Source organism: Phascolarctos cinereus, unplaced genomic scaffold (genome assembly GCF_003287225.1).
Source record: "Phascolarctos cinereus isolate Bilbo 61053 unplaced genomic scaffold, phaCin_HiC Scaffold_1;HRSCAF=81, whole genome shotgun sequence".
Taxonomy (NCBI): domain Eukaryota; kingdom Metazoa; phylum Chordata; class Mammalia; order Diprotodontia; family Phascolarctidae; genus Phascolarctos; species Phascolarctos cinereus.
The window spans coordinates 130,586,265-130,597,337 of NW_027555514.1; positions in this window are offsets into that span (position 1 = coordinate 130,586,265).

Here is an 11,073-nt window from a genome sequence, read left to right on the forward strand (position 1 = left end):
AGTTCAACCTTTTCATTTTCTAGATGATGAATTGAAGCCAAGAGAGGTTAAGTAGTCACTTACCTAATCCCTGATCAAGTCTGAAGGGAGGACACAGCTAATAAGAGCCTGAGGAGGGATTTGAAACCTAGTCTTTTTTTCAGTACAGTATCTAAAAGACCACCTAAGGTGTCTTTTGATTCCCCCAGCTGATATGGCCCACTTGAAATCATCTTGAATTTCTTTTGCATGGATGTTGTATATGCTTAAGTATTAGCATATTATTTCCTTTGAGAGAATGTAAGCTCAATAAAACAAACAAACAAACAAGAAAAAAAGGGGCAGCTAGGTTGCTCAGTAGGTAGATCACTGGCCTTGAAGTCAGGAGGACCTGAGTTCAAATCTAATCTCAGACCAGATACTTGATACTTACTAGCTGCGTGACCCTGGGCAAGTCACTTAACCCCAATTGCCTGGCCAAAAACAAAAACAAAACAAAACAACAAAACCAAGAGAATGTAAGCTCCTTGAGGGAAGAAACTGGTTTTGTTTTTGTATATTTCAAATACTCAGAGTCTAGAAGAGAATGTTCATAGTAGATACTTAATGAATACTCGTTGAGTGATTGGGGATTTGAGTTACAACCAAAATGAAAGATAATCTAAGAATAAGAACGTATTATAAAGTCATCTAGTGCAAACTCTTTTAATAAAAACCATTATTCTTGATATTCATCCAACCTATATTTGAACACTTTTTTTGGTAAGATTTTGTAAGATATCTCTGTTGTTGGGAAATATCTATTAGAATTACACTGTAAGATATGTCATTATTTCAATATGATGATACTCTATATTATAGGCTTTTAGATCCAGATACAAAAGTAGCTCTCAAGTCTTCTTAAGATTAACCATATACATAGTTACTTAAACTCAGAGTTCTTAGCCTTTTTTGTGCCATGGTCCTCCTTAGAGGTCTGGTGAAGCCTATGGACCCATTCTTAGGATGTTGGTTACTCACATTCATAGTTTAAATTTCAGTCACAATTTTTCCCATACAAGCTCATAAACCCCCTAAAATCTATCCATAGGCTATGTCTGTGGTTCCCAGGTTGAGAACCCCTGCTTTAACTGATACTCACCTGGCACGGTTTGCAGACCTGTGGTTTCCAGAATGGAACACAATGTGGTATAATGAGATCAGTATATATCAGAATTCCCTTTCTTGTTATAAACATTACAGTTCTATTAATTGAACCTAAAACCACATATTTCTTTTGGTTTTATTATTGACCTTTGATTTTATATAAGCATTTCCCCCTTACCCTCACCTACTGAATCCTCCACTACAATAACAACAATAAAAAATGCATCTTAACAAAACCAATTCACAAAGTGATCAAATTTGATACCATCAACATATTCCATATTCATAGTCCTCCTCTCTACTGAGAGAAAAGAGGAGTGTTTTCATTATGACTTCTCTAGAGCTGAGATTGTTCATTACCATTAATCATAGTCCAATTGCTCTTTAGGGCTTTTTCATTGACATTGTTGTAGTCATTGTGTTTGCAATTTTCTTAGTTCGGTTTATTTTGTTTTGCATCAGTTCATATAGGTCTTCTCATGTTTCTCAGAATTTTCCCTCTTTGTCTGTTCTTAAAATGCACTAATATTCCATTACATTTGTAAGTATGGTGGTCTACCCCATCCCAATTTAACATAGATGGTACCTACTTGTTGATTGAGTCAATCAAAAATATTAACTAGTTGTAAAATGTCCTTAATCAATTTGAACGGAAAGTACTTTGACCATTGGATGATGATAGATGGCAATACATATAAATGTCTTATAATTGGTAAAAGAATCAAATACCCCTAGATGGATGGCACTATACAGGAATGGATTTTAATTTGCTGAAAGAATCAGATGGGCCTATATGTAACATTTATGTACCACAATATATTCAGCTATTTCCAATAGATGCCTATCCAGTTGTTTCCCAGTTGTTTACTACTACAAAATTTTTTGCTATGAATATTTTGGTACACAGGGGCCTTTTTTTATCTTATACCTCCTTATATCTCTATACTCCTACATACACACACACACACACACACACACACACACTATAATGGAACACGGGGTGAAATGGTATGAACAATATGATCACTTCCCTCATCTGTGTTGACTTTTTGGCAGCTATGTCAATTGTTGGCTCATGTGGACCCAAACGTCAATTAAAATCCTAAGTCTTTTTTTTTTTTTTACATAAGCTATTGCCAAGCTATAGTTCCCCTATCCTGGCTTGTGCAACTGATTTTTTTAACCAAAATACAAAATTTCATCTTATTTGATTCAGTTATTTTTCTGTGTTTTCTATAGCCACAGCTTCCCATCTGTAAGATGGAAACAATAATAACACAGGATGGTTGTAAAGATTAAATGAGTTAACATATGTAAAGTGCTTTGTAAACCTTATAGTGCTATATCAATACTATTATATGTCTGCCAAAGTGTATTCCCTAGGTACAAGTGCAATTACTCTACTTCATAAATTCCAATAGTGTCTCATTACCTCTATGTTTAAATTTTAACTTCATTTAGCATTTACAACCTTTACAACCTGTCTTCAACCTGCGTTTCCAGCCTTATTATACTTTAGTCTTCATGCGTTCTCTAGTCAAGCCAACTGGTGTACTTGCTGTTATTCACACATGACCTTCCATCTCTCATCTCCATGCTTTCACCCTACCACCCATGCTTACAGTGCAGTCCCTTATCCCTCTTAGAATTTAGAGTTTTCTTCAAAGTGTAGTTCAAATGTCATATCCTACATGAGGACTTTCCTGTCCTTATAGCTACCAGGGCCTCTCCCTAAATCACCATATATTTTGGGTATATTTTGCATATGCTTACCTATGGACATGTTATTTGCTCTGATAGAATGTAAGCTCCTTCAGGGTAGGGACTTTTCATTTTTGTTTTTGCATCCCCAGGGCTTGACACAGTGCCTGGCACAGAATAGATGCTTAATAAATGACTATTTATTAATTTATATGGCATCACCAGAAGAATATTGGTGTTTAAAAGATAGACAGTTTTTCATGGAATACTGCACAGTTTCTCAACTGCCATAAAGTGCACTCTTTCACTTCTTTTAAGTTTTGGACCTCATTTATTGTCCATATGAATACCTGTCTAAGATATATGTATCAGTTTACCAGCTATGTAGGTTTTCTATCCAACTGAACAATAAGCATTCTTAATTTACTTCCTGCCCTCTCCTAATGTCCCCTTTTTAGATAGGCTGAATTCTTTTGTGTGATTTTGAGATTTTTGAATGTCTTTTGGAAGTCTTTGTATTATTCTGGGGCTTGTAGTCAGCACAATGCCATACAAAATGAGAGTATCTGGAAATCTTCGCCATGTACAGGGTAACTTTCCATCTGGGCTCTGTGCTAGAAAATGTCTATAACAGTGGCAAATATCTTTGGGCAGTATATATTTCCCTATGTTATGCCTTGTTTGATATTAATAATCAGAGGGCTGAAGATATCTCTGTTCAAGCATCATTCAAGGAATCTTGTAGGATTTTAACACATTCATAGGAAACTTGGAGGAGAGTCTGTGAGGTGGTATTTTGTTCTTTTATATAGGTGAAAATCTTGTGCAAGTTTTAAGAGTCTATATAAAAGTAAATTATTTAGGTTCTCAAATCTGTAGTGGTTCCTCACTGTCACAATCTTCCATTGAATTTATTGATTTTGCCCAATGATTGGTCCATTAAGGGTGGAGTGGTAAATAGATTTCCGGATTTTGAGTCAGGAATGCCTGGAATCAAATCCAGACTCTGACAGGTTAACAGAGTAGTACATTGTACTTTGGAGTGACTAGCTCAATAATTACTGAATTGATAAGTTCATCTGTGTATCTCTGGGACTTTGGGGAACATTTAAAAAACATTTTTATTTAAAGCTTGAGTTCTAAATTCTATCTCTTCCACCTTTCTCTCCCCCCGCCCCCCCTGAGATGGTAAGCAATCAGATATAGGTTATACAGGTGCAATTATGTAAAACATTTCCCTATTAGTCATTTTGTACAAGACTTGAATAAAAGAAAAGAATGAAAGAAAGTGAAAAATAGCATGCTTCAGTATGTATTCTGACAATATCAGCTCTTTCTTTGGAGGTGAATAGTATGCTTCATCATTAGTCCTTTGGGATTGTCTTGGATCATTGTATTGCTGAGAATAGCTAAGTTCTTCATTGAACAATATTGCTGTTACTGGGTACAACATTCTCCTGGTTCTGTTCACTTCACTATGTGTCAGTTCATGTAAGTCTTTCCAGGTTTTTTCTCAAATCATCCTGCTTGTTATTTCGTATAACACAATAATATTGCATTACGATCATACACCACACCTTGTTTAGCCATTCCCCAATTGATGGGCAACCCTTCAATTTCCAATTCTTAACCACTACAAAAAGAGCTGCTATAAAGGGGGACATCTTTTTGTTCCTCATCCAATATCTATGTCTTCTTGTAAAAGTTTATAGGATTTTTAGTGAACAAGCTATATACAGTACCTTGCATAAAGTATATAAGCAGGCAATTGGCCTATGTTTTGAGGGATCATTGCTGTTCTCATCTTTTGTTAGTGGATGTGCAACGCCTATTGCTAAAAAGAAGGAAGAAGAGGAGGAGAACACTAGGCTTGTGTCTGAGGAGATGATAAACTACTTTGCTAATAGTTCACGTGCCATTATAAAACATTTGGTCCAATAATTAGGGATCTTATCTGGCCCTACCACTGTAGTTTTTTTTGAGAAGCTAGAGTGTTTATTCACCTCTTTTGATGGAGAGGAATGGAACATGGGTGGCCTCCTTAAACGGAGGTTCTAAGAGGAACCATCCAATTAAAGGAAAAGTCACATGGGTAGAAGGTACTCCCAATATGTTCATTCCAGGGCTGGAGTGAATTTCCAGGATGAAGAGGTTTCTTGGGCATGGTAGAAGAAGTCTAGTGTGCGGCTCTGAGAGGAATAAGATCATGAGTATTTGGTATGGTTGATTAGTCATTTTTCAGTTGTATCAGACTCTTCATGACAACAAAAAAGAGAAGAATTATAAGATGTTCTAATAGGATAGAAGGTAAAATTAATAGAAATACTTTTGTGGTTTTCATTTGTGTATCTCTGGGACTTTGGGGAACACTTAAAAATATTTTTATTTAAAGTTTTCTTGGCAAAAATAAAGGAGATACTACAAAGATGGAAATATATAACACACATAGTACAAATATATAATATAATAAATATATATAATTAACACCTCTGCTCCTGGCTTCCCTGAAGAATCAGCTCAAATTCTACTTTCTGTAGGGTGCTATTTCTGGTCTCCTTTTCCTCCCTTTTTCTTAAGTACTTTTGTCCTGAAATTTGTTGTTTTTGTTGTTCAGTCATTTTAGTTGTGTCTGACTCTTTGTGACAACATTTGGGGTTTTCTTGGCAGAAATGTGGGAATGGTTTGCCATTTCCTTCTCCAGCTCATTTTAGAGATGAGGAAACTGAAGCAAATGGGGTTAAGTGACTTGCCCAGGGTCACACAGCTATTAAGTGTTTGGGGTGTTTAAACTGAGGTCTTCCTGACCCCAGGCCTGGCACTCCATCCACTGTGCCACCTAGGTGCCTATTAAAAACATGGTTCTTACATTTTTTTTATTCTCACATTTTTAGAGATGTATGTTTTGTCTAGATGGCTATAAACGAGTATTCTAGCTGTAATATTTCAATTCTGGGACATGTTATTTGTTGGATTCTCAAGGATATTTAATAGTTTATTTTTGTAGTACAGGGGCTTTTCATCTTAATTTTAAATGATAGTGAACTTCTAATGTATATGGTTGTAGCTATCTGCTTTTATCTTTGTTGTTATCCAGTAAATGCTGAATTTTTGCAGCCTACAGTTATACATTGTGCCATTTTCATAATTTCATTATGTAATCTGCATCAGTTAATAAGTCCAAATTTCTTAAGAATCATCTTTCCATAATTTAAGGTGGCAAGAACCTGAGCCTAAATTGTTGTCTTAAACCCTTCTTTTTTTTTTAATAAACAATGTGCATGACTCAGCCTTTTATTTAATGTTTATTTGTCTACATATTGTTGTTTGGGTTAATGTGGATGTTACCCATCATGAGTTTTTTGATTCTGCTTTTTTATCTTAGCCATTCCTAAAATTCCACCCACTGCTTTCAACAGCATTCGATGCATCTAGTGGAACACATCTGTTATCTATATACCAGTGCTTGATGGAGTGGTTTAGTTGCAAAAGTATTTCTATTAATTTTTTACCTTCTGTCCTATCAGAACATCTTATAATTCTTTTCTTATTTTTCATTGAAAAAAAAAATAACAAGTCTTCCCATAGTTTCCTGATAAGCCATGTATCATGTTAATATTGTATAGGGTTTTTGTTTGGACACCTTTTAGATGTAATCCATTTTACTGTGCCAAATCTGTATGGTAAAAACTGTTACTACACATTAATTGCTTTAAGTGATATAATCCCATTAAGTTTTGACTTCAAGACATCTCTTATACAATATCATCTTTTTCCTTGGTAGCTTAATGCTAGATGTATCTTATTTGAAGAAGGCCAGTGTATCAGTAGTATCACTTTCCTCATCAGTATCACTTTCATGCAATTTGACTCCTGGATTCAAGCTCAAGGCCCTCCCCCAGTCTCCGTAATTCCTTGGTGCATGTTAGTAATTTCATACCTACTGATTTCAAATAACATTTTGTTTCCATGAGATGAAGAAACTGTTAAAAATATTTTTCATTGTAACCATATAACTTGGTATATTGTATATCATGTGAGTAATATGGTGTTTGGGTATTATTCCGTATTTGACTTGAACACCATACTCAATTTTATTCAGGAGGAATTATAATAGATTTAACACTATGCAGAATTGTGCCAGTCTTAAACCTTCTCCCTGCCAAATGTTACATTTTTAAAAATTGCTCTTAACATTATCATGCTGGTACTATAGTTTAAATAGTGACCAGTTTTCCATGTGGGCATCAAATACTCAAATATTTTCATTATACTTTGGTCTTTTTTATATATATTTGCAGTGGATGAATGAACCATGGATGCGGAACTGAGTCAAAGACTTTGAGCTAATCAATAAAGGAGGTTTATATGAGTTTTGTGTGATTTGTTAAATAAAAACCAAATAGATAACAAGTTGCTTTTTATATTCCTAGTACCTTTTGGCATGTCATGTCATGAAGCCACTCTGGTAGGTGTGAAAACCTGCACTCAGGCTTGAAACAGTGGCCAACTGGGCTCCGGCAACATCATAGATTGGGTTAGTATATTGGCTAGAGTGATGAAACTTCCCCTGTGGATCAAAAAAAAAAATGAGGTGGCAGAGGGTTGTGCTTTGGAACTCATAACTGTCATGACGGTCATCTTGACATGGATTGTAGATTAAATGGAATCCCTTTGTGCCCTGCCCTGTCTTTTGTAGCTGCCAAGATGATCTCAGGAAAAACAGAATCCCTATTGTACGCCATCCTGACTAGAATTCCCTTGCTTTGCCATCCCTTCCACCTCTGTGACATGGAGGGGGGAGGAAATGGTATACTAATATCATAATGGTGATTATTATAATGAAAAGTAGTAGTAGATAAAGTAGTGTTGCCCTCTAGGAATTTGCAAGCTACATAAAAATGACAAGATATTTGTGTAATGAACCAGAGAACAACAACAATAATTATTATATCATATTTTATGTTATTTCTAGAAGATGTTGTAGGTCTTCATAGAACTGAGCAACTTTGGCCTCTTGGGTATCAGTGGATACATAGACTTGTATTACTGTGATGTTGAATGCTTTGCCTTGCATTTGACCAGATATCACTTTGTCATTTTTGAGCTTTTGCCCCAGTACTGCTTTTCTCACCCTTGTATTGACTATGGGGACTTCTCCATTTCTTCTAAGGGAATCTTACCCACAGTAGTACATATAATAATCATCCAAGTTGAATTCACCCAATCCCATCCATTTAAGTTCACTGACAAACCAAGGTGTCGATGTTTAATCTTTCCACATCCTGTGTGACCACATCTAGCTTACCTTGGTTCATAGGTTCCTTTGCAATATTGATCTTTAGAGCATCAGATTTTCCTTTTGTCCCCAGATACTTCCACACCTGAGTTTCCTTTTGGCTTTGGCCCAGCGACTTCATTCTTTCTGGAGCTACTTGTATTAGTCCTTCATTCTCCCCCTTGTTTGTCCTTAGTTTTCAAAGAGTACTGTGTGTGAATTGGATTTAAGTGAGGCAGAGTTGTGCCAAGTCATCAACCTCACTCTCTCTCCCTGAGTCGTTGAAGTCCAGTAGCAAGACAAAAGTCAAGATGACTGAAGTGGCCCAGGATGCAGTAGATGACCTTTGGCATCTTTGATGCCTGACCAAGTTCTAAGTGCTCCACAGCACTTGCTTCAGCCACCTTTGTGGCCTTTACAACAAATTGTTCTCATCCACCCATTCTGCCATCGGAAGTCTTCGCTGGCTTTGGGTAGACATCCCTTAACTCACCAACAGGTTTGAGGCCTGTTGGTTACCCTCAACCTGTCTGCCATGATGGTTTGCTGGGGTATGGCTCCTGCACATGCTATAGCTTCTTGGAGCCACAGATGAGAGTTGGGTGAAGGTGGACACCGAAGGTGAATAAACAGCTCTGAAAAGGGTAAGCCCTTTTGGCAAGCCCTCACACCAGAGGTGATGGTCCTCCCTGAACACCCATATACCTAGTAATGTGTTGGACACCTTCTGATCTGAGAGACTCATCTTCTGGTGTCATACCTTTTATCATTTTAATACTCTCTGTGGGGTTTTCTTGGCAAAGATACTAGAGTGGTTTGCCATTTCTTTCTCCAGTGAATCACCTTCTGCCAGAGCTCTCCACTACGACCTCTCTGTCTTGGGTAATCCTGTACCGCATAGCTTGATTGAGCTATGCAAGCCCCTCCACTAGGACAAAGCAGTGACCTAGGAGAAGATACTTGTGTATACTCCTTAGAATCTTCCATGTAATACAAAATACAAGTACTCTCCGTAGTACTTGCTGAATATTAGTGTGACCAGTAATAATAATAATTACGATGATGGTGGTGGTACTGGTGGTTATTGCTAAACACCAACTATGTGCTGCGGGCTTAATAAATTTATGCTAGATATTGTTATTGACAGTCTCCTAGTGGAAATCCACAGCAGAAGGTGATCTGGCTTTGCAAATTCTAGGCGGCTAGGTAGTTCAGGAGATAGAGCACTGGGCCCGGTATCAGGAAGAACTGAGTTAAAATGTGATGTCGGAACTATGTTAGCTGTATAATCCGAGGCAAGTCACTTAACTGCTGTCTCCCTCAGTTTCCTCAACTGTAAAATGGGGACAATAATAGCAATTACTTCCCACGGTTGTTGGTAAGGATCAAATGAGTTATTTGTAAGGTGCTAGCATAGCACACACTTAATAAATGCTTACTGCCCTCTTCCCAATGTGATATGGTTCAACATATGTCTATCAGGGTGAATTAAAAATGGGAGTTTACAGCATTAATTTTGAATTTCCCAGAGCATATTCATTTAATCCAATTTCTTAATGTTTTAAATTCTTCACTTGGTATGAAATTTATAGAAAGTTGACTGTGAAAGTTTTTTTTCTTCTAAACATTGAGCAATAATAAGAAGGATGGTAGAATTCTTCCAGCAGGTTTATTATTTTACCTTCCATCCTTTCACAAGAGGTTACTTTTCTGAGGACATGCTGCTCTTCAACCTGCTGCATCTCGAGTCAAAAACAGAGCAGGGAAACAAATGCTGCTTTGTGCAATCTATTGTGGTCTGTTTTCCTAGGTGACAGTTGTTCCTATTTTGTGTGTTTGTTGCTACTTTAATGAGGATATCAACTTTCATCCAGGTAGACATGTGGGTCACTTGTTAGCGCACTTAAACACACCAAGGCGTTCCGCCAGCTGGAAATTTTGACTTCTAGCCGAATTATTTCTGCCCAGCAAATGGCTTTCCTTTTGACATATTTTAATATACTTGCACACTGAGAAGAAGAGTGGGTGAACAGAAAACAGACTGTTTTATTAACCCAGCAGTAACCTTTGAGGTTTCTACATGTCCACTTTTTTTTCTTGCCTTTGTACATAATCCCAAGAGACTGGTACCTGGCTTCCCTTGGAATAACAAAGTCAGTCACAAACCTCCAAACACAATTGTTAACTGAATGCCAACTGTTCTTTCTCATCTTGTGCGTGCGTGTTTTTTCAAACTCAAACATTAAGAAACATGTCTTTGTGGGTGAACTATAGCCATTACAGGCTGAGTTTGTTTTTCTATTCTAGATACTTTCCACTTTTGCATTAATAGGTTTATTTTTCATGATATGGAATCTCTTTTGTAAAGAGACCCTAATTTTATTGTGTATGTGTCTTTCAATGGGTTTTCTTTTTCTTTGAGTTCTGCTAAGAGGGAGGGGAAATTTTTTAACCCACATTATAAACTCTAACTGGACTTTGGTTTTAGCTGAGAGAACAGGTGCCAGTAAAGGAGAGGAAAACCTGGCACTGCCAAGAAGCCAGTGAGCAAGATATGTAGTCCCATATGCTATTTTCACACAATCCAACATGCCTTGGACATTTTCCAGAGGAACCACAAATTCCTCTGAGCCAACTATCATTCTTCTCAAAGGTATATATGTATGAGCAGCCATCACTTTCAAAGGGACATGTTATACTAACTACCTTTGAACAGATGTACATTCTAATCAAAATGGAGTTGGGAGAGGAGAATATTGATTCAGCATCACATAGATGTGTAAATGGCAACAGCAATATGAAACATCATAATGAAGGAGCTAGTAGAAAGGATTCCAAAATAAATTATTTCCTTCCTCATCACTAATTCAATTCATTCATATCTATGAATCTTACAGCTTTAAAAAAACGAGAGCTTAGTCCCATAACATAGCTTACAAACTAGGAGTAAATAACTTGATTGTTAACACAAG